The sequence below is a fragment of the Oryctolagus cuniculus genome, unplaced genomic scaffold (assembly GCF_964237555.1).
Source record: "Oryctolagus cuniculus unplaced genomic scaffold, mOryCun1.1 SCAFFOLD_125, whole genome shotgun sequence".
NCBI classification, from domain to species: domain Eukaryota; kingdom Metazoa; phylum Chordata; class Mammalia; order Lagomorpha; family Leporidae; genus Oryctolagus; species Oryctolagus cuniculus.
In genome coordinates, this window is record NW_027208252.1 from 31,526 (window position 1) to 50,589 (window position 19,064).

General features: G+C 45.0%; 1 pseudogene; it reads left to right on the forward strand.

Annotated features, from left to right (window-relative positions):
• Positions 1 to 288: 288 nt before the first annotated feature.
• Positions 289 to 7,322, forward strand: LOC100357179 (lanosterol 14-alpha demethylase pseudogene; annotated as a pseudogene).
• The last annotated feature ends 11,742 nt before the right edge of the window (positions 7,323 to 19,064 follow it).

The following is a 19,064-nucleotide window of genomic DNA, read 5'->3' on the forward strand; positions in this document are numbered from 1 at the left end:
TATACCTGTGTATGCCCCAGTCCAAAATCTGCACGGGCAGCTTCCTCCTTTCCTGCACCCCGTAGAGACTGTGTAATCACCTTTGTCAGGAACATGAGATACTGTCATGTGTTTGGTCACCCAGAGTTGTCTGCAAGTACCAGAGCGAGAGGTCACTTCTAACAGTCATCATCAAAATAAAATATAGCATGTACTATGAGTTGCACAGTATTCTGACTGCTTTGAATATGGTAACACTTCAAATCTCATGACAGTTCCATGAGTAGGAAGTGCTGGTATCACCCCGAAATGACAGCTGGATATGAGACTCACGGGCACCTGGTCTGCTGTCCAAGGTCCACAGGCAGACACGCAGTGCTGGGCATCCACCCAAGACAGCCTCATTCCACGGTCTATGCTCTGAACTGCTACCTGACCCATACTGTGTCACCAGAAATGTGGCTTAAGTGAAATCGGAGCTTGCCAAGTTGAAAGGCATACTACTGTAACATCATTTTAGTATATGCGTGCGTTCCAATACATGCCATCCGTATTATCTCACACCTAGAGCTTCCCCCAGCTCACAACTGGCTAACCAGAAGGACAATAAAATGATAAATTGCATAAAATTATCCTGCAAATTATCATATGAGTAATAGTAAGAGAAGTAATCTTTCTGGGTTCCAAAAATAAATCATTAATCTTCAAGTACAAAGAAACCTTTAGTGGGACTACTATATATAACTGTGAGCATATTGTGTGGCAACCTTAGAAAGTGAGAGCTTGTTTAAAGACAGTGCAAAGCTTTTGGGTTGAAACCTGACACCTTGCCTGTCTTCCAGAGAGCTCTATGCTCCTGGCTCCATTCCCCAAGTGCTGCTATTCTTTTCCTCTTTACCTCTCCTGCCATTTGTCTACCCATGGTTCACACAAAGACAGGATAGCTGAAAAGGCACACTCATATAGAAATTATCTGAAAAGTTATTTTACTATTTTATTAAGCTTGGTAAAGAATTGTTGCTCTTGTTTAAGAACTTGTTTTGCCACTATAACAATCACCATATAGAAAGGTACTAACCTGATTTCAAGTAAAAGCTATTTGTCCTGAATCTCCTCCATTTGTTCAGATTATAAAATCACATAATGCAAATGATAGCAATAATTTTATAAAGAAACTATTTCAGTAGGTCTCGGTTTACTTCTGCAATTAAGTTACTTTACCTTCCAATGCTATATTCTCTTCCAAGTAATTTATCTTGTTGCATGGTTACATATTTATTTACAAATATAAATGACCACACCAGTCTTAAAATTAGAATATTCACAAGGCAAATTTCAAGCATACAGCAGTTTGTATTTTATCATAAAGCAAAAACAGTAGGATCAGAGTGTATTTTCTCATTTTCCCACCCACATAGTTAACTACTTGTGTATCCAAGATTTTCCTAAATTAGTTAAATAGCATAGTTATTCAGCCAGATGGCATTTTAGTTTCTAAGATTTCCTTTCTTACATAATCTCTAATTGCATTGCTTGCAAACCAGATTTTTATTATCTGGAAGCTGAGTCAATATGGAATTTAATGAGTGCAGTGTAAATAATAACAGCACAAGTTCAGGATGGTTCTAAGCTTCTCCATAGGAAATCAAACATAAAAATAATATTCCTGTCATGCAGATGCATCTCAAAAAGCAACCTTCTTCCTGTCAAAAGCCCTCAGCTTCTTGACAAGCTACTTTTCTAGAGGTAAATACCTGTCAGTCTTTCATTCCTGGGAAGAGAAATGCAGCAAGACAGTATTTTTGAATCACTCTCTCAAAACAAAACAAAAAATACTCTGGGTTTTGTTTCTCTCCAACACTGGGCTCTGATGCCTGTCCATTGTCCATGCATGGCACGAGTACCAGTCCTACAGAAAAGCCATTTGGCAGGAGTAAGGATGAGCATCACTCAGGCTTAGGTCCTGGTTCATCTTCCCACTCTCCAAACCACAGTCACTTCTGGTGCCCGACCCCAGCACTCTCTGACAACTGCATAAGGAATCCGCTGTCCTTGCCTGCCCACAAGTTAGCCCTCTGTGTGTGGTGAAGACAGCCTAGGATCCTCCTTGCATGTTTCAAAATACCAGACTTGCTGTGCAACATCCTTTAATTTACCCAGTGGGCCACCTCCATTCCTTTAGCAAGTGTTTCTGCGTGTGTATCTTGCGACAGAAATTGTCTGCATACTCTCCTGGGAGCTCAAAGATAGTAAAGATTAACTCTGCTCTTCAAAATGTATTGCAAATATGCTGTGCCAAGTGTTTATTTGGTATGGGTTGTGAAGAAGGAAAATGGAGAACCCATGTATGGGAATTTATATTCTAACATGGAATCCTGGTGAAGAGACCAATGATTCCACTAGGGTGGTTTGTGTGATAAATTCTAATTGGGCTACCACTGTGATACAAGGAGAGGTGGGTTGTTGTGAACCTGCATAAGAAAGATATGGGAGTGGGTGTTTGGTCCAGCAGCTGAGACACTGCTTGGCATACCCTCACGCCATGTCAGTGTGCCTGGTTCGAACGCTGGTCCCTCTGCTTCAATCCTACTTCCTGCCAGTGTGCATTCTGGGAGGCAGCAGATGAACTCTCGTGTACCCAGGTCTCTGCCACACATGTGAGAGACCTGGACTGAGTTCCTGATCCCCAGCTTCAGCCCGGCCCAGCCCAGACTATTGTGGATATTTGGGGAGTGAACCAGTAGATGAGAATTCTCCCTCTGTCTTTCAAGCAAAATGAAAACAAATGAGTGATGTTTTAAATGAAAGGGGCAGAAGAGTTTCAACTTCAACACATCGTCCAGAACAGAGTGCCCTTGTGAAGGAACTAAGGCAAGAGGCACTCTGCCAAGGTAACCCATGCGGCAAGAAGCATGGGCAGCCACGAGCAGCACGCACCTCTAGGAAATCCAAAGTGCTTTGTGCAGCTGCAGTCCCAACGTGGAGGGGATGGTGAAAGGAGCTCCTGGAAAGGAGGCAGGAGCCACAAGGGGCTTCTTTTACAATGAAGTCTAGGGGAGGCCAAGAAAGCACGTTGAACCAGACGTTGAAATCATCCCACGTGAACCAGAGATGCTTGTGTTCATGGGAAAATGGACTGGAGCAGAGGCAAGGCGGTAAGAGGAGGCCAGTCAAGGGGCCACAGCAGTGATCAGGGGGCAGGTGCCTCTCACCCCCCAGGTCCACAGACGGCACCAGTCTCCCCTGAGACCACCCTGCCTGTTTCTTCTCTGGCTCTTCTCATAAGACCGGCTGACTCACATTGAGGTAAAAGCCTCTACAGAACGTCCAGTCCTCTCCCTAAGTTGAGTTGCATTAGAAAGCCATTGGTTTAATTAACCTTTTGCAGAAAAGTCCCTGGTGAGTTTGATTTTAATATCATTTTTCACAATGAATGTTTGCTATTGAATTTCTTTTGGGGGATATGGCTAACATGCTGCATGTGTCCTACCTAAGATCTTGTGGGATGCATATTTTAGGATGTAGAATGACAAAACAATCCTTCAAAGTTCGGGTTTCTTTTTAAGATTCATTCATTTATTTATTTGAAAGCCAGAGTGATAGAGGGGAGGGAGAGAAAGAGAGAGAGAGAGAGAGATCTTCCATACTCTAGTTTACCCCTTGAATGGCTGCAACTATTGCAGTTGGGCCAGGCTGAAGTCAGGAGCCAGAAATTCCATCCAGGTCTCCTGTGTGGGCAGCAGGGACTCAAGCATGTGAGCCATCACCTGGTGCATTCATAGGAAGCTGGATGAGAAGCAAGGAATCAAACTAGGCACTCATAATGTTATGACATGCAGGTAACCCAAGCAGCACTAGCCCATGGGTTTCTGTCTTTGTTTTTTCTTTTTTTTTTCCTAAAATTTATTTCAGAGGTAGAGTTTTTTTGTTTTGTTTTGCTTTGTTGTTGTTTGTTTGTTTGTTTTTTTGACAGGCAGAGTTAGACAATGAGAGAGAGAGGGACAGAGACAGAGACAGAGAGAAAGGTCTTCCTTTTCCGTCGGTTCACCCTCCAAATGGCTGCTATGGCCGGCGTGCTGCGCTGATCCGAAGCCAGGAGCCAGGTGCTTCCTCCTGGTTTCCCATGTAGGTACAGGGCCCAAGGACTTGGGCCATCCTCCACTGCACTCCTGGGCCACAGCAGAGAGCTGGACTGGAAGAGGAGCAGCCGGGACAGAACCAGCACCCCAACCGGGACTGGAACCCGGTATGCCAGCACCGCAGGTGGAGGATTAGCCTAGTGAGCCATGATGCCGGCAGAGAGGTAGAGTTTTACAGACAGAGATGGAGAGAGACAGAAGGAAAGGTCTTCCATCCTCTGATTCACTCTCCAAATGTCTGCAACTGCCAGAGCTGAGCTAATTCAAAGCCAGAAACCAGGAGCTTCTTCCTGGTCTCCCACACGGTGCAGAGGCCCAAGGACTTGGCTTATCTTCCACTACTTTCCCAGGCCATAACAGAGAGATGAACTGGAAGTGGAGCAACCAGCACACAAACCAGTGTCCATATGGGACATCAGCACTGCAGGCAGAGGCGCTTAGTAGGCGCTTAGCCTACTATGCCACAGCACAAAACCCATGGGGTTTCTTTTTTATTGAAAATTAGCTATAATTATAAACCCTACCAGTATCCTTTTTTGTTTTTGTTGTCACAAAGCACAAACTAATTCCCCCCCCAATAAAGTGAAACTCAAAGTTCACCTTCAACAAAGTAAAGATCTGACTTCCTTTTCTTGGTAATTTCTTATATAATTTAACTACCATTTTAAACACATGCATCATCACACCATCATAACATTGATAATTCCTACAGAATGTTTAAGATCATGTACGCAATACCACGTACGTCCATAGATCAAAAACTATACCCAAATCCTCAATGTTAGACCTTCCTAATATTTCTGATCCACTTGCGACCAATCTGTTTTTACTGATAAACTAATCTATTTAAGTGCAACCTAATTTTTAATGAGAAGCTTTTTGTAATAATGTCTTGAAAAAGTTTAACTCAAGAAATTTATACTTTTAAGTCATTTCTAGAGCATCTTCAGTCACAGTTACTCCAGGAATGTGTTCTAAAGGTGACTGAGGTGACCTGCCACTCTCAGGAGTTGGTGGAGTGCTAAGCTTTGCTCTCTGCGGAGTGTGTGTGTGTGTGTGTGTGTGTCCCTGCACTACATGACCAAGAGCTCTTTAAGGACGTGTCGGGTGCTCTTAGAGGCATGGCCAGCCATAGGCCCCGCCCAGACCTGTGCAGGGTTGCAGCGAGCTGGAGTCCTGCAGGTTTCTGCCAGCGACCTCAGTCTCCAGCATTTTCATCAGAGGGAATCTGTGGTGTCTGGGATGGTGCTGCTGGGCTGAGCATGCAGGTGGGTGGGTACTGACCCAGGCCGTGAAGTCGGTGCCCAGCAGCAGGTGTCAGCCTCGTGTCCACACGGCTCATCGCCTGTGAAGTAACACCTTCACGTTAGGGACTCCATTTTGGAGAACAGGAGACTCCATTCTGGGAAGGTGCCCCCCACCACCACCACCATGAGACTCTGGTCTGAAACTGTGACCTAAAACAGTCGGACAATAGCAGTCCACTACATCACACTTGGCAGAGCATAGAAACCCCCTAGCATGATCGCTCAAGCTTGGAAATAGATAGGCTGCACCTGGGTAGATAGGCTGCACCTGGGTTAATGATAAAAATGCAATTTGTCTAGGTCTTATGTATGACTTAAGCCAATACCTGGATTAATGTCAAGATTATAATTGAAATTGTTAAGATTGTAACTGATATTGCCAAGATTATAATTGACATTAGTTTCCCATAGGTTTTAGGTCAGCTTGACCCCAGTAACCATGTATTCCCCCCGATCCTAGCAACCAGATATTCCCCTCCCGATTTTGTGGTTTTTGCCTTTAGAAACCCTGTTGCTTTGGGCTTCAAGGTTGAGAGTTCTTTGGGGCATGACCCCACTCTCAGCCTCTGGCAATAAAGGACTCTAGAATCTATCAGGTCTGGCACTCCTGTTAGCACTCGCTCAGGCACAACACCTGCCCTTCATCCACAGCCTTGTCTACCTGGTGCGCCTTGCTGTCAGCCACCTCCTAATGAAAACTCCACCATGCATCATCTCAGCGGTTCCATTCCCTGGGCTTGGCCATTGCGTTTGGGCAAAGTCCAGCCGAGTAACTAGAAAACGCACAGGAGAAAGGTGGACCTGTGCTTGGCTTCACCGTGGTGGGCAAGGCGTTTACTTCCTTCCCTTCTGTGGTGTGACACTGCTGCACTGCCTTTTAACAGCAGACGTGAAGGCTTGAATGCTGATGTCTGGGGCCCTCTGAGCAAGCCTGTTTGGGAAGGGAGTTGCCAAAGACGTGCCTAAGGCAGTTTTCTTGGAGCCAAAGAGAATGTTAAAAAGTGGCCTGAGCATAGCCCATTTTAGGCAGAGTGTTTCTATCATCCAGAAAGAAGCAACCGTGGGGAGAAAGGGGGGAGGAGGGAGTGCCTGCAGCGCTTTCTGAGCTCACAGTTTTACCGCTAGCCATTGTTTCCAAGGAAAAGAAATCAGAAGGCAGCTTGATGGGAACACAGCTGCACATAGTTTTGCGTGGAGGCTTCAGCCCTGCTGCCTGGCACTTGACAGGCTGGCTGTGTTTGCCTGATTACAGGTGCAGAGAGAGCTCTTCAAGAAATCAAGAATATTTTTTAGAAGGCAATCCAGAAATGCATACAGTTCAAAGAAAGCACTGATGACATTCTCCAAACTTAGCTAAATTCTACCAACGAGGGCAGGGGGATCTTCCTATGACAGATGATGGAATTCACAGAGATGCTCATTGCTTAGATGAGCTTCTTTTGGGCCAGAGAAAATTCACATCAAGAAAGATGCTACTTAGAACAGAAATCAGTCTGTAGAGGGGAGCTACCTCCTCTCAGTTAAGACCAGCTCCAGGATCTAAACGTACTTTATCATTGTGGAGAAACCTTAAGACTTGGATCTCCTAAACCATGGAGAGAACGGCTCAAACTCTCCAGATTGCGGCAGGGCACACCATTCCTCCAGGAGATCAAGTGTGTGATGTCAAAGACCTAGTCAAGGACTTCAAGACTCACAGACAGAATGTGTGGACTTTAAACCTGATTGCTACTTACAGGATAAGCCTGCATCAGGAGAGAAGTTTTCGTTATATTGGGGAAATTTTTGCTGATGATCAAATTAAGACAGTTTGGGCACGTTTCCAGCTGTGAATTACACAACTAGGACTTGCACCCCTGAAAACCTAATTCTCCATCACCAGTGAAGATCGGCATGAGAAGGGCTGCAAGGAGTTACTGTGTGATACCTCCCTGTAAGCTGAAGCAGCATCGGAAGAGAATGACATCCACCAAACACTTGCATAGAGTGCTTTTTTTTTTCAAGTGTGTAATTCTAAAAGTCCAGTTAACTAACGATTTTAATATTTAATTAATTTGGAGTAGTTATATCAAATCTAATGGCATTTGAAACACTTTCTCTAATAATTTTGATACATTGTATGTGTGCTTGAAGGTAGCCAATTTCGTTGGTAAAATTGTTAAAGGGGAAATGGGTCATTGGCACATCCTTGGTAATAGTTTCCAGGTATGGATTTTAAGAGTCTACAGGGGCTGGCACCATGGCTCACTTGGTTAATTCTCCACTTGCTGCGCTGGCATCCTATATGGATGCCGGGTTCTAGTCCCGGTTGCTCCTCTTCCAGTCCAGCTCTCTGCTGTGGCCAGGAAAGGCAGTGGAGGATGGCCCAAATGCTTGGGCTCCTGCACCTTCGTGGGAGACCAGGAGGAAGTGCCTGGCTCCTGGCTTCAGATTGGTGCAGCGCCAGCCATGGCAGCCATTTGGGGAGTGAAACAACGAAGGAAGACCTTTCTCTCTGTCTCTCTCTCTCACTGTCTATAACTCTACCTGTCAAATTAAAAAAAAAAAAAAAAAAAAAAAGAGCCTACATAGCTCGTGGCAAACAAGTTCAGAGAACTTAAATCTTGGATTAAACAAGGTCTAATAAGCCCAGTGAGATTATCCATTTATTTGGGTAAGTTTCCTGTGTGTCAGGATGAGCAGGGTGACAGGGTAAGGAAGTAAACTGACACGTAAAGCCTTGGATAAAAGAGAACAGCGTTTTGGGGTGATGACTCCCAGAAACGATGGACCTGCACTGTAGAGAAGTAGTTGCTTTGAAAGTTTAGCTGGAAGCACAGGTGTAAGACATTGGGTGATAGAGACCAGGACTTGACAATCATGTTTCCTGAAAATAATACAATTATTAATACTAACAGCCAATGATATGTCTTCCTCTGACTGCTAAGTATTACGTATTTCTTTATCTGATAAATCAAGTTCCAAATGGCCATGTGAAAGTCTGAAGTCAGGTCCCCGGGGGTAATTTGTTTCTTTTCTAGGAACTCAAGGTTGTTCCCTGTTTTCATCTGCAGAATCCAACTGGGGATATTTTGGCTTCCAGTTCTGCTGTGTAGTATCTGAGACCAGGGAACTCTGCTTATTTGATGTAAAGTGATACGAAGCTGGGTTCCTGGCAATAGTTTTATTAATTACATTCTAGGAAGCCTGGGTTCAGGAATCAATAGAAATTATAATTTGAGGCCTAACACTATACCTGTAATTTGACCTTATAATATTAATACCAGATCAAACAGCCATGTTATCCCCTGTGGACATAACAGTTTTGAGAGGCTGGAAGATTCATGTTAAATTCTTAATTGTGAAGGCAAAATTGGTGCTGTTAGACAATTTTTCATATTAAATCTCTTTGAAGAAATAAAAATTTAGTGCACACCAATGATATAAAAAGGAGTGTGCATAATACCCCTAGTATATACATCAAAACTGCTATTTGGGTACACCATGACTCATCTTTAATAGAATAACTGGAAGCTATTCGAATAAAAATTCTTAATGATCACAAATTATTTATTTATTTGAAAGATGAGTTGACAGAGATGGAGATGCAGGAAAAAAAAAAAAAAAAAAGATGTTCCAAATGTTGCTTTACCCCCCAAAATGGCCAAAACACACAGAGGCTGTGTCAGGCCAAAGCCAGGAGCCAGGAGCCAGGAATGCCATGCAGGTGGCCCACATGGGTGGCAGGGGCCCAAGCACTTGGACCATCTTCCTCTGTTTCCCAGGCGCACTTACAGGGGAGCAGCCAGGATGTGATCCAGTGCTGGGATATGGGATGCTGGCATCATAGCAGCCGCTTAACCCACCGCACCACAATGTGATCACAAATTCTTAAAGACAGCCAACAAAGAACCATTTCAACATACACATGTCAATACATTTTGTCAGGAAGGGGGTCATTGATTTAATTCCATCTAATAAAACAGCAAAACAGCTTATGAGCAGCTTTGCTGTATGTTTATTTATTTATTTATTTTTATTTTTTTTTATTTTTTTGACAGGCAGAGTGGACAGTGAGAGAGAGAGACAGAGAGAAAGGTCTTCCTTTGCCGTTGGTTCACCCTCCAATGGCCGCCGCGGCTGGCGCGCAGCGGCTGGTGCACCGCGCTGATCCGATGGCAGGAGCCAGGAGCCAGGTGCTTTTCCTGGTCTCCCATGGGGTGCAGGGCCCAAGCACTTGGGCCATCCTCCACTGCACTCCCTGACCACAGCAGAGGGCTGGCCTGGAAGAGGGGCAACCGGGACAGAATCCGGCGCCCCGACCGGGACTAGAACCCGGTGTGCCGGCGCCACTAGGCAGAAGATTAGCCTAGTGAACCGCGGCGCCGGCCTATTTATTTATTTATTTTTTGACAGGCAGAGTGGACAGTGAGAGAGAGAGAGACAGAGCAAAAGGTCTTCCTTTGCCGTTGGTTCACCCTCCAATGGCCGCCACAGCTGGCACGCTGCGGCTGGCGTACTGCGCTGATCTGATGGCAGGAGCCAGGTACTTCTCCTGGTCTCCCATGGGATGCAGGGCCCAAGTACTTGGGCCATCCTCCACTGCACTCCCTGGCCACAGCAGAGAGCTGGCCTGGAAGAGGGGCAACCGGGACAGAATCCGGTGCCCCGACCGGGACTAGAACCCGGTGTGCTGGCGCCGCAATGCGGAGGATTAGCCTAGTGAGCCGCGGCGCCGGCCTGCTGTATGTTTATTGATACATAACCCAGAGGGGAGACAGTGGTGCTGCGTGGTGAGTTGCTGCCACAGAGGCCTCACCTCTAACACCGCGTGTGAGCACCTGCCATCCAGCTGCCAGCCACGTGCATTCAGGCTGACACATCAGAAGGACGCCCTCATTCAGCTCTTCGGAACTACTCCCAGGCTTGGTCCTCGTGCATCTGAAGTCTTAGTTAACAGACTGCATCCAGGTTATCCAGACGCACTGCAGCTTCTGCACTTCTGCTCAGCCAGTCTGGCTTACAGCGGATCTGTCTCTGCTTCACTCCCTCTAATGAATCCAGGCGGGGTCCTCGTGCTTGGCGCTACTCTTCCTCACCTGGTTCCCCTTTCAAAGCACCTGCTCCTTCCTCCGCCTTTGTCTTTCCTGAACCAGTTATTTTAGAAGAGCAACGTGGTACACTATGAAAGATTAGAAAGGAACAAGAGAACCAGCAGCCTGCTTCACCCAAGACTGGGTGCCCCAAGAGGCGAACCCCAGCCCGCACGGTTCCACAGCAGGGATCCCCTTGACTGGGAAAGTGCTGCTGGCCATAGTGTGGGTGCCAGAAGCACTCCTAAGATCTTTCTCAGTCCTGTGCCCCTACCCTTAAGTCTTTAAAACTTAATCAGTTGCACCAGTCCAAAGTGGAGAAAAATTGTAAACATGGGAGAAGAAGAAATACTGGTCCTACTCAGACTAAAGTAAACATAATGTCATCGCCTTTATCAGAGACTGGGTGTTGATGAAGGCAAGGCACATGTTTCACAAGAGGTGAGCAGTATCTGGGGAAAGGAGCCGGAGAGCAGAAAGAACCACATGCCAGGGTGGTGGGGAAGTTCTGCCTCCCAACACAGAGGGTTGTGGCAAGCAGAAAAGCACGTGGGTCTCTCTGAAATTGATTTTTTTTTAAGTACATGAAATCTATGAAGATTAAGTTAGTGGAAGGTTAGAGAAATGCACACTTTAAGTGAAGCATTTAGTAGCACTTATACTGTCACTCTGTTTCTTTTAATAAGTATGCAGGGCACATCAAAAAGCCCATGGAAATGATTTTAACATATAAATTTACTTTGGTACAAAAAATCTGAAATACACCAGTTTATTCTTAATGCATATTTTCTTTGTACATTTTGAGGGTTCTTCATATTGGAGATGATATTAAATTAAATATGTACACCTCAAGGTCTAAGGTAAGCCATAGAAAAAGAATAATTAATGTGATTGGGAAATACAACTATTTATCAGGTACTGAAAGCATATAGCTAAATTTGAATCTAAAACTATTTTAAGGAACACATTTCATGTTCTTGTGACAGTGAGAGCCAGTTATGAAACAAAGAGAGACTTAATTAAAGTCAGCTGCAAGGTTTTTTCTGATTGCCAGTCTCAGCATTCTGGAAAACTCATACTGGGTCAGCATGAAGTCTTTCATGCACATGATTCTCGATTAATGGTCAGCTGAGAGACGCTCAGCATTTTAACTTTGAAGAATTTGTTCTACTTGAGAACAAAGGCATGCTACACAGTCGATGTATTTGCAAGAAAACCCAGCAGAGCACTCCAGCTTTTCAGATAATGCTCAAGGCCTCTGGATTCCAGCCCTTTCTCAGGTATGGGCGCTAAAGATGGCTTCTTCCCGCAACAACCCCGGGAGCAGCCAACCTGAAGACTGTCTCACAGTCTCACTCCAGACTGAGAGGCCCTGGCAGGTCCATGTATGTTGTTTACTTAATCCCTGCAGGCCCCTAAAAGGATAGTCATATGAGTTACCCTATGTTTGTAGTGAAAAAAAAAAATGGAGCCTAGGACAATTCATATTCACACACACAACATGAGCTATACCTTCCAAAACGAGATACAAACATAAGGTCTCCAACTGAGAACCCTGTACACTTTCCAATGTGCTCTCTAGAATTTGTCTCAGTGACCTGTCTGCCCAACATAAAAATAATCTAAAACATACAGAGTTTTGGGGAGCTTTCCAAGATGTCACTCATGAGGGAGACTCCGAAATTATTCATGGTCATGGTAACAGGTTAGAAAATAGCAGAGGTTGCATGCCATTGAGTCATTTTATGTTTCCCAGGGCCAGATGTGTTTTCTGTAGACTCAGATAAACTGCACGGCTTCATCTGCTGTTTTTGTTTTTAATGTAGCTTACCCATTTCACTGGTTGATAATAAATAAAAATAGCAATGTTGACCTGGGGATTTTTTAAAATATCTTTTATAATATGTTGAAAGATGGCCAACATGTTTGGCATCTAGCATTCTGTAAACTGCAAGGACAAGGACACCGTGTTCTCAGCAAAAGCATCAACCTTCTACAAGCAGAGACCTGAAAAAAACCATGAGTCACAGAGAACGAGCAAGAAGTGACTTTCCCTTCACTCTGTTCTACTTCAAAGAGCTCATCAATAGGGCAAAAGAATTATCCATTACTCAAAGAAGATAATTAAGTAAACTATTAGTGGGAGAGTGAAAAAGTGATTTCAAGATGATCTGCTCCAACTCTGGAATATTTTCATCCAAATGCAAGAAGTTGGAATTGTGCCCGTGTAGATAACAACCTCTTGCTGAATTTGATTGGCAGTCATTCACACCAAACTATGTTCTGGACACTATGGCACATGCACGGGAGAACAGGATCAGAACTTGCCCAGGAGGTCTCGCTGAGAAGGACAGACGGCAGTTCCAGCTGTTATTATGATAGGACAATGTAACAAGTGTCATTATAAGTTTTTAGCAATATTGGGAAAGGACATTCATAAAATAATTGCCTACAGGTATTGGAAAAACATTCAAACATGAAACCTATGGTGCAGATTGAAATGGAATGTTCCATGTAAACAAGAGGTGTAAGAGAAGAAACAGAACATGTGAAGATAACAGTGTTGTCAGAGTCAGGGAGTGTTTTTTTTGTTTGTTTGTTTGTTTGTTTGTTTGTTTTTTTTGACAGGCAGAGTGGACAGTGAGAGAGAGAGACAGAGAGAAAGGTCTTCCTTTTCCATTGGTTCACCCCCCAGTGGCCGCTACAGCCAGGGCATTGCGGCCGGTGCACCGCGCTGATCCGAAGTCAGGAGCCAGGTGCTTCTCCTGGTCTCCCATGGGGTGCAGGGCCCAAGGACCTGGGCCATCCTCCACTGCACTCCCAGGCCACAGCAGAGAGCTGGCCTGGAAGAGGAGCAACGGGGACAGACTCCGGTGCCCCGACTGGGACTAGAACCCGGGGTGCTGGAGCCACAGGCAGAGGATTAGCCTAGTGAGCTGCGGCGCTGGCTACCAAGACACTTTTAAGATCTGGACAATGACTTTATGGGAGTGAGCTACCTTAATTTCTCTTATTACCTCCACCCTGCACTACTCCTCACCCTCATCAGAACTACCACTCCCCGGCCAGCGCCACGGCTCACTAGGCTAATCCTCCAACCGCGGCGCCAGCACCCCGGGTTCTAGTCCCGGTCGGGGCACCGGAATCTGTCCCCATTGCTCCTCTTCCAGGCCAGCTCTCTGCTGTGGCCCGGGAGTGCAGTGGAGGATGGCCCAAGTGCTTGGGCCCTGCACCCACATGGGAGAGCAGGAGAAGCACCTGGCTCCTGGCTATGGATCAGCGCAGTGCACCGGCTGCAATGCGCCAGCTGCAGCGGCCATCGGGGGGTGAATCAACGGAAAAGGAAGACCTGTCTCTCTGTCTCTCTATCTCTCACTGTCCACTCTGCCTGTCAAAAAAAGAAAAGTGTCTTGGTAGCCTGAAGCCATGTTCTAGGGTAAGGGATATCAAGGGATATCATCTTTCTTTTCTTTTTTTTTTTTTTTTTTTTTTTTTTTCTTTTTGACAGGCAGACAGGAGCCAGGTGCTTATCCTGGTCTCCCATGTGGTGCAGGGCCCAAGCACTTGGGCTATCCTCCACTGCACTCCCTGGCCACAGCAGAGAGCTGGCCTGGAAGAGGGGCAACCGGGACAGAATCTGGCACCCCGACCGGGACTAGAACCCGGTGTTCCTGCGCCGCAAGGCTGAGGATTAGCCTAGTGAGCCACGGTGCCAGCCAGGATATCATCTTAAAAATACGTGAAATTCATTAAATTAATTGGATGATTCCAAAATACAGACTTTAAGTCAGACATATTTTTATTTTTACATATGCATCTAGAACATTTTCAGATTATTTTTTTAGATTCTGATATTATCAGCAATTCTAAGTGAACGGGTTTTTGAAGAAGGCCTGAGAATCTGCCTTTTGGTGAGAGAGCAGTTAACTGCTAGAGGGCAAGAGAAAACCCTTTGAGAAACACTGACCAAGAGCTCCAGGTGGGAGCACCTTTCTCGAAGCTCCCACAGCTTGTGGTGGATTGGCTGAGGAAACCAGGAGACGAGTACACTCCCAACCCTCCCAACACTACTGGAAAACAGTTTCTTTGCTCTCTACAGAAGCTCAAGGGCTTTGAGTTTATACTTTAAGGTAAAGGTGGTAAACTGTTTTGATTAGGTTTAAAACAGCGACCCTCGAATTGCAGCATTCACAGAAATCACCCACAATACATTCTGAAAAATACTAGCACCCTGTTCCTCACTTCCAGAGTTCCCGAAACAACAGGGTCCATAAGATCAAAGAATCTGCATGTTTAATGACACACATCCGAGACTCTGATGCAAATGATCCCTGAAGGAGCTGTAAGCCATTACTCCAATAGGATCCTCCTAAGTGTTAAGGCTACTACCGGCTTCCTGTTAGACGTCTTGCCTCATTTGTAGCAGGTACTCTTTGATATCTTTTGGGCCTGAGTAACAATGCACTGTAGCGTTCACAGAGAGAAGATGAATTAATCTAGTTTGATTTCCCTTTACCTTCATACAATGATCACGTAATACACAAAAGCTTTTCTTCTCCAGCATTACAATCATGTGTCTCAGGAGTCATTTTCTTGATCACTGCCCTGTAAAATTTCCTGGTAATTAGTGTGGGGGACCTACTTTCATTTATCACATTTGCTTTGTAGTGAGTCATGATCTGTGGCCAATTAGAGATTTGTTTCATTTTAGTGCATCAGTCAAGCAACACAAGCAAAAATTCAGAACCGGAGTTCCCCATCAGAAAATATGAAGCTCACAAAAAATCAAGGCACATTTTAATAACTGAAAAGTTTTACAATGTAATTGATCACTTCTCAACCAGGGAAAGATGGTAAAGGTTGAATTCTCATTAGTGAAACTTGAGTTTGATATCACTGTACTAAATCAGAAGCCAGTTTCAGAATGTACTTTATTAAAAGTGTTCTATTTACCAGCTCAACAAGTGATGTGATGAAGGAGACCCAGGCTGTGTGCCCACTGCAGAGGTGGGGCTATGTGGGCAGCTGCTGGAGGAAGGCAGTGAGGAGCAGAGCTCCTTGTTCTGCCGGGAGGCCTAGTTATCTTGTGCCGGGATTCAGCTGCCCACTGGAACCCAACAGCACACATCAGTGATGAGGCACACTTGTTCACGACCCTATCTCCAGCCCTGTGGGTGAATCTGACACACGGGAAGAATGCAGCCAATGTTTGCTGTCAAACCCGCCCCTCAGACGACAGATAAACGAAGAACCCAGGCAGCCCCCCAGACCCTGCATCGAGGAGATGGAACTCATGCTTCTTTCACACTGGGCGAGCCTGGGCACACTGAGCAATAAGAAGACCTCACCAAAGAAAGATAAAAGTCTGGGGCCGGCGCTGTGGTGTAGTGGGTAAAGCCGCTGCCTACAGTGCTGGCATCCCATACGGGTGCCGGTTTGAGTTCCAGCTGCTCCTCTTCCCATCCAGCTCTCTGCTATGGCCTGGGAAAGCAGTAGAAGATGGCCCAAGTCCTTGGGCCCCTGCACCACATGGGAGACCGGAAGGAAGCTCCTGGCTCCTGGCTTCGGATCGGCGCAGCTCCAGCTGTTGCGGCCAACTGGGGAGTGAACCAGTGGATGGAAGACCTCTCTTTCTCTCTCTCTCTGCCTCTCCTTCTTTCTTTGTGTAACTCTGACTTTCAAATAAATAAATAAATCTTAAAAAAGAAAGAAAAAAGAAAGGCAAGAGACCAGTGACCATGGAGATTCAGTCCCAGGCCAAAAGCCTGGGGAAGCAACTATTTCACTGACACTGAATTTCCCTAGGAGTACTTTGTGTCATTAGGGTTTTCAAAGTTTATTTTTGAAAACTTATAAATGTGATTTTTGCTAGTACCACATCTTCTATCTCCCCCACTCACCTTCAAATACCAGGGTAATTCAAAGAGTAGGGAAAATAGGAGTAAAAGATAAGCTTATTTTGCTGCAAAATAATTTTCAAATCTGGGGCCAATTCTGTGATACAGTGGGTTAAGTCACTGTCCATGACACTGGCATCCCATATCAGAGTTGTGGGATTGAGTCCTGTTTGCTCTGCTTCTGATCCAATGCCCTGCTAACAGCTTAGGAAGGCAGCTGAGCATGATCCAAGTCCTTGGGCCCCTGAACCCAACTTTGGCCTGGTCCTACACTGACTGTTGTGGCCATTTGAGGAGTGAACTACTAGATAGAAGAATCTTTCTCTCTCTCTCTCTCTCTCTCTCTCTCTCCCTCCCTCTTTCTGTTGCTGTGGCTTTCTGAGCAACATTACAAAGCAATTTGAAATCCACACATCAAAGGAGTCCTCAGAAAGTTCATGGGAATGTGTATTATGAAAACACTATGTATGAATTTCAAAAATTTACTTTTCATCAAAATAAATGTATCTTTTAATCCAATTTTTCATTCCTTTGTATGTTAACATTTTAGATTCATTGACTTATAAAAGATAGTTCTGTCAGAATACTTTTGCTGGCCGGCCTTGTGGCAGAGCAGGTTAAACCACCATCCACAATGCCAACATCCCGTATGAGCATTGGTTCAAGTCCACGCTGCTCCATTTCTGACCCAGCTCCTTGCTAGTGTGCCTAAGAAGAAAGTGGAAAGTGGCCCAAGTACTTAGGCCCCTGGCACCCACATGGGAGGCCTGGATGGAGTTCCTGGCTCCTGGCATCCACCTAGATCAGCCTTGTCACTTGCCATTTCAAGAGTGAACCAGCAGACAGAATATCTCTCTTTCTTTCTGTAACTTTGCCTTTCAGATAAATGAGCAAATCTTAAAGATACTTCTGCCATTAACTATTGCAGGAGAGCTCCAAGTATCTTACCCATGCTACAAAACTGTATTTATACCACTCCATGAAAAACAGGATCATTTGTGAGGCTTGATGAAGTAAAATGATTCATGCTATTGTTTATGAAAATACATTCGAAGCTTAAACAACAGATAATAAACATTACATTTATTGAAATGAATAACAGTGCTGTCAGGAGGGTTTTGCTTCTCACAGTTCTGGAACAAAGTGTCTGATGGTAAGATCTGCTGTCTGATGAGGCTCACTGCCAGTGTCTTCTTACTGGGTCCCCACACAGTGCAAGAAGTAAACAAGCTCCCTTAGGCCTGTGATGTGAGGCACAAATCCCATTCATTCATGAGGACTCTGTCCTGACCCAATCCATAACTTCGTGGGCTGAGATTTTTAAGATATGAGTTTTATGGTGACACAAATATTCGGATCAGGGTAGTAGTAATTATTTCTGAAGAAGGCAGGTAAACAGAAACTAAATAATTACCCATGCTTACAAAGCATTAATTCAATAGAATTATAAGACAGAATATCATCAGACATGATTCTTTAAAGTGCTTTTCATTGTCTAAGTGGAAATTACATATTTTCCCCAGTTAACTGGCCCACTGCTCTAAATGAGTTTTCTCCTCCCCAAGATCTTTAGAGGATAGCAAACTTGTTTGTCTTCATTCAGAACCTAGGCCTACACTGAGTTCTTCTTCAAGGGCCTTTTTAAAAGTCAGGAGGGCTGGTGCTTTGGTGCAGTGGCAGCATCCTTTATAGGCACTAGTTTGAGACCCAGGTGCTCCACTTCCAATCCAGCTCCCTACTAATGAGCCTGGGAAAGTATCAAAAGATGGCCCAGATCCCTGGGCTCCTGAACCCAAACGGGAGACCTGGAAGAAGATCCTGGCTGCTGGCTTTGGCCTGGCACAGTCTTGGCCATTGCAGGCATTTGGGGAATGAACCAGTGGATGGAAGATTTCTCTCTCTCTCCCTCCACTTCCTCCCTGTAACTCTATCTTTCAAATAAATCTTTAAAAAACAAAGTAAAAATTGGCAGCTATACAAAACCTACATTATCTCTTAAGAATTAGGATCTCTAGCATCCCATCACAGCCACTGCTGGCAACACCAGCATCCCATTTGCAAGTACCAATTCAAGGCCAAGCTGTTCTGCTTTCTTTTCTTTTCTTTTCTTTTCTTTTCTTTTCTTTTCTTTTCTTTTTTTTTTTTTTTGAATATGATCTTAAGATCTTATACTTAAATAGCTAACTCTTTTTTTTTCTTTATTTGACAGGTAGAGTTATAGACAGTGAGAGAGAGAGAGAGAAAAAGGTCTTCCTTCCGTTGGTTCACTCCTCAAATGGCTGCTACAGCTGGAACTGCACCGATCCAAAGCCAGGAGCCAGGTGCTTCTTCCTGGTCTCCCATGCAGATGCAGGGGCCCAAGCACTTGGCTATCCTCCACTGCCTTCCCGGGACACAACAGAGAGCTGGACTGGAAGAGGAGCAGCTGGGACTAGAGCTGGCGCCCTGCTATCCAAATGGGAGAGGCAGATGGAGCTCCTGTTTCCTGGTTTTGGCCTGACACAGCCTCACCTGTTTGGGCATTGTACCAGTTGTGGAGGGGAGGGCAGTTGCTGGAGTGAGTTATAGGTTCTTTTCCATGGCTCAGTATAAAAAATAAAAGGCTAGGAAACAATTTGCAAAGTGATAGAAACTTTTATTTGATTGGCAAGCAACAGAGAAAGCATCAGA